Genomic DNA, 6000 nt, shown 5'->3' with positions numbered 1-6000 from the left:
TCCTGAAACCGTTTCCCGACATGAAACTATCGAACTTCTTGTACCACTGCCTCGGGGCCTGCTTCAGGCCATATAGACTCTTCTTTAGTCTGCACACTTTGTTCTCCTTTCCTGGTGCCACGTATCCTGTCGGCTGATGCATGTATATCTCTTTTTCAAGGTCCCTATGAAGAAAGGCTGTCTTAACATCTAGCTGCTCTAGATGTAAGTCCTCTGTAGCCACTATACTCAAGACCATGCGAATCGTAGACATTTTCTCCATAGGTAAAAATATTTCAATAAAATCGATACCTGCCTTTTGTTGAAACCCTTTTACAACCAATCTGGCCTTGTACCATTTCGAACCATCATGCTCCTCCTTCAGTCTATAAACCTACTTGTTATGAAGAGCTTTCTTACCCTTGATTAGAGTGACTAGCTCCCATGTACGATTAGACTCAAGAGAGTCTATCTCCTCATCCATGGCTTGCTCCCACTTAACCCGTGTATCCGATTGTAATGCCTCTTCAAAACACTCTGGTTCACCATTATCTATCAGCAGTAGATAATGTAAGGAGGGTGAGTATCGGACTGTGGATCTCCTCTCCCGAGAAGACCTCCTCACACTCGGTGTATGTAGCTTTGCCTCATAGTGCTCCTGTGCATGATTATCCTGTGGCGTTGTAACACCCATGTCCGGTAACTTTCCAACTATACGAATTCCTTTTCCTCGGCCTTATTTCCTTGCACACTGTCCTTATGCATCACTTTTTCATTGAACACTACGTCCTTGCTTCTGATTATTTTCCTGTTTTCTGCATCTTAAAGTCTGTAACCAAAATCATGCTGCCCGTAGCATATAAACGTGCACCTTCTGGATTTCTCATCCAGCTTGTTTTTGTGCTCTGCATCAATGTGAACATATGAAGTGCAATGGAACACTCTGAGATGTGCAAGGTTCACTTCTTTTGCAATCTACGTTTCTTTTGGTAGCCCACCATCCAATGGTGTTGAGGGACTTCTATTGATGAGATATGCGGCGGTATTCACAGCATCTGCCCAAAAAGTCTTGGGCAACCCTGCATGTAACCTCATTCCCTGGCTCGCTCAAGGATGGTTCTGTTAATGCGCTGAGCCACACCATTCTGCTGTGGTGTCCCTGGAATCATTTTTTGATGTTTGATTTCATTTGCTGTACAATACTCAAACCTCTTATCACAGTACTCTCCCCCATTATCAGATCTGAGACATTTTACTGTTTTACCTGTCTCATTTTCTACCATAGCTTTTCACTTCTTAAAAACATCAAATACATCAGATTTATACTTTAAGAAATAGACCCGCAGTTTTCTACTAGCATCATCAATAAAAGAAACAAAATAACGTGAGCCACCAAGAGATAATATTTGTGACAGTCCCCACACATCAGTGTGTACAAGCTCCAACAGATGTGTCTTTGAAGCGCATCCTGTCTTCTTAAAACTTACCCTTTTCTGCTTGCCATACACGCAGTCCTCGTAGAATTCCAAGTCAATAGACTTCAGGCCTGGTAGCTTCCCTTTTGACAATAACACTTTCATCCCTTTCTCACTCATATGTCCTAACCTCTGATGCTATAACTGCCCATTCACTCCAGTTGATGCAACTGCGAGTGAACTATACGATCCTAAAGTCACGTACAAAGTATCTTCCTTTTTACCTTGAGATATCACCAAGGCACCTTTTGTGTTCTTTCAGGAATTACTGGTGAATGTCGTCACATAACTGGTATCGACCAACTGCCTCACTGAGATCAGATTCCTTCTCAAACTCGGTACATGTCTGACATCCTTTAATTTCAACGCTGTTCCGTCTTTCTGATTCATATGAACGTCTTCCTTTCCAATAATTTTGCACGGCTCATCATCACCTAGGTAGACTCTCCCGAAGTCACCTGATACATAGTTACGCAGAACTTCCTTACATGAAGTGGCATGAAACGAAGCACTTGAGTCTATAACCCAAGACTCATTCCTTACATCCAGAGACAAGATTAACGGCTCTGTGTCAATCTCCTTAGATTCACTGAATCCTTCCCACCTTAAGAGCTTCCTTCTTATTTCTTGAGCGCCTTGCAATCACGTTTCATATGCCCCTTCTTGCTGCAATGCCAACACTCGTCTTTGTCTTTAGGTCCCTTGGACTTCTTCCTTGACTTAGAACGCCCGTGTTTATTGCCTCCTTTGTTCAACAATCTTCCTCTTCCTTCAACGTTTAGAGCATTCCCTAAATCCCCTGAAACTCCTGATGCCTTTCTTCTAGATTCTTCGCTGAGAATTAGACCGGCCACATCATCAAATTTCAGCTTTGTCGACCTTGAAGAATTACTCACAGCAATCACTAAACCATCCCAACTGTCTGGCAAATTGGATAAGATCAATAACGCCCTAACCTCATCCTAAAAAATAATGCTAACGGATTCCAACTAGCTCGTGACTATATTGAACTCATTTAGATGTTCAGCCATACTCCCACCATCTAACATCTTTATGTTGAATAGTTGTTTCATAAGATGAACCTTGTTGGATGCTGAGAGTGTTTTTATACATGGTGGTTAGGGCTTTTATTAATTCTTTTGTAGTTTTCACCTTGGATATGTTGAAGGCGACGCTCTTAGACAAAGAGAGTCGGATCGTTCCTAAAGCCTTCCTATCCAGTAAAAACCATTCATCATCTGTCATCTTTTCTGGTTTCTTTTCTTTTCCTCCTAGAGGAATATAGAGGTCCTGATACAGATAATCCTCCATCTGCATCTTCTAAAAGGCAAAGTTTGAACCATCAAACTTCTCATTTCTAGTTTTTCCTTCTTCCGTCATCGCTCCCAATAGAACTAAAACCAATAGTCCGATACCAGTTGTTGCGCAGCACGCCAACAACGCAGTGAGTCTAGATCCAATCTCAGGCCTTACCCACAAACGATAAACAGGAAGAAATATAAACTAGAAACAGATCAAAGCAATCTAAACAAACCACAAGATGAGATATACATGGAAAAACCCCAAACCAGGGTAAAAAACTACAGATGCAAACTTCCACTATGAAGAACAAAGATTACAAGGTAATATACTAACCTCTCCCTTGGAAGAACATAGAAAATCCCTTGCCCACACCTTAGAAATATTTTTCAATATTCACCTTAACCCTAGAATAGCCCTAGGGACCCCAATTTATAGTTTTGGCAACTTCCCTTTTGCACCCTTGCGAAAGGCGACACAGAAATCCGTAGTCTGCATCAGATTCGAAAACGAATCTACATAACTACGACCGGTCGAGCAGAATGCACGACCGGTCGAGCGGACCTCATGACCGGTCGTGCATGACCCAAGACCGGTTGAGCACATTGGACCCAAAAAACTGATGCTTGCTAGAGTTCGAGTTGTGCCAGTCCACGACTGGTCACGACTGGTCGAGCAGGGGCCACGACCGGTTGTGCGCGGCCCTAGATGTGGCTCCACTTCTCAACAGGATTCACCTAGATGGGTCTTCTAGATGATTTGGACAATGGTATGCTAAGATAGCTTAAGTCCAATCTGTAGAAAATGGACGAGTTCAACCACATCTTAAAGGTAGAGGTTGCAATTCCCGCAAGAGTGTTAATATCAAGGAAGATGGCTTAGAACTCAATGGTATAAAGGCTTGGGATGAGAGACATGAACATTAAATCTCATAACCTTCCAATGTACCAAACAATTGTCCTTTATAAAAAATTCGAGCTCCAACGGTCAAAAAATAGTTGTTGATGTCATCGAAGGTCCTTCGATGCCATCGATAAATCCAGATATTTATGCTGATTTGTCATTGGACATATATGAGGTATCTTAAATGTCATCGAATGGTCCTTCGATGTCGTTGAACTCAATCTTCGATGCCATTGAAGGTGTCCTTGATGCCATTGAGAAAGTAAAAAATAAATCCAATTTCTTACTCGACAATTCTGACTCTCAATCGATGACATCGAGGGGTCCTTTAATGCCATCAAACTTACCCTTCAATGCCATCGAAGGTGGCCTCGATGTCATTGAGAAAATCAGAACAATTATGATTTTGTCGCTGGACAGTTCTGACTCTCGATTGATGCTATCGATTAGGCCTTCGATGCCATCGAACAACCATCGAAAACTGTTGTTTTGGGCTATCTTTTACACAATAGCTTAACACCTTTTCTAGCCTTATTTATCATGTTTCACTTGGTTTTCTAAGGCTAAGGGATAACCAATTAGATATTCCTATTAAGCTTAGATCATTTAGAGGTATAAGGTTGTTTTAGGTCAAGGGTTAAGGTCACCAGGGCAACTCATTTATCTGTTCTTTGCTCCTTGGTGCTTTGTTTTCACTTGTGTCTTCGGTCTTCACTTTCCAAAGGCTCAATCGACTACGTGACATAAGAACTCACGGAATTGACAAATAGGGTGTAAAAATCAATGCACTAACAATCTGAGCCACCTAATAGCATAGGCCAACTTTTTGGATGCTACATAGGTCATGGAAAGTGGGAATTCACATGTGACAAGTGTTCATCCCCGTGGTCACCATTTCTCATGAGAACTAATCAGAGTAAGTTACGTGTGATGGTACAAATTCACATGGTGTTTTTGAAGATCTGCTGAGATGTATGGAGAAGATTTCTTGATAACATAGTTGGAATGCATCGACCAATGCCACGTTGTTGTGAAGATGGTTGATTATGAAGGAGTGGTTATAGGGCAGATGATAGAAGGAGAAAAGGTGAAAGCAAGTAGTGTTGAATGGTTATAGCAACCGTCAGAATATGGGAATGATTCAGATGATCAGGGTAAAGCTATAAATAGAAGAGGAATGCAACAGGAAGATCTCGTCTCATACCAACCCAATAAAACCAAACACTATATTTTAATTATCCTTTCAATTACCTGTCAATTACATTTCTTAGTGTAATCTTTTACTTTTCCTACCAAGTAAATTACATTTCTTAGTGTAATCCTTTACTTTTAGCTTGTTGTTTACATTCCATAGTGTAATCCATAGCATTAATTAAGTAACTGATAATCTTAGTTGTAATTTAAGTCTATGCTCGCGCGCTAGATTTAGTTCTACTTCAAGAGAGGTGTTTTGCAATTGTCCTTCACGATCGACTGTAAGAATCCCTTTCTCATTTCTCTTTATATGTATCGAAAAGTCCTTTCGTACGAAAGGCAAAGGTGTAACCCATCATCAGAAGACGAACCCTATCCTCTAAATATCGCCTGATCCTGTTTACACATTGGGCGAGTGGCTGAATAGGCAACCAATCTCATCAGATCTTAGCCATACAATACGTGTCTGCCTATCTTGGTGCTTGGGGTCATAGTTGTTCGATTTGAATTGAGCTGTAAATTCAATTTTGGCATCCGAAAATAGAGCAGCAACATTCGAGTTTAGAACACAAGCTCCTACACAAGAACTTGGTGATCGGAGGCATATGGACGGTGTGGATGTGCCAAAAGGACTCTTTGCAGATGGGGAGATCCTCCTGAATTAAAGTTGCATGGCCGCTCTGCGACTACTAGGCAAGTCGGGAGGAAGAGTCAATATCGGCCATAATGAACGACCCTTAATTACTACCAATTGGTTGGGGTATGATTAAGGCATCATGATGATTTTGTAGGAAAAGATGTGAAAACACATGTCAAGACAGTTTGACTCTTGTTCCAATAAAGGGCAGTTACTGCTAACATGTTGTAATAAGTCGGACGGAAACGATTATCGGGGTGATGACATGTGTAAATAAATAATGTTACATTAATGAGGGGTGTCACACCACTTAACCTTTTTTCAAAGGCGAAGCGACATGCGGGGGCAATGTTCATCCTTGTGGTCGCCATTTCTCATGAGAACCAATTAGAGTAGGTTACGTGTGATCTATATATATTCGCATGATTTTTTTGAAGATCTGCTAAGATGTATGGAGAAGATTTCTTGATAACATCGCTCGAATGCATTGATCAATGCCATGTCGTTGTGAAG

The sequence above is a fragment of the Magnolia sinica genome, chromosome 6 (assembly GCF_029962835.1).
Source record: "Magnolia sinica isolate HGM2019 chromosome 6, MsV1, whole genome shotgun sequence".
NCBI classification, from domain to species: Eukaryota; Viridiplantae; Streptophyta; class Magnoliopsida; order Magnoliales; family Magnoliaceae; genus Magnolia; species Magnolia sinica.
Note: the sequence above shows the minus strand (reverse complement) of the source record.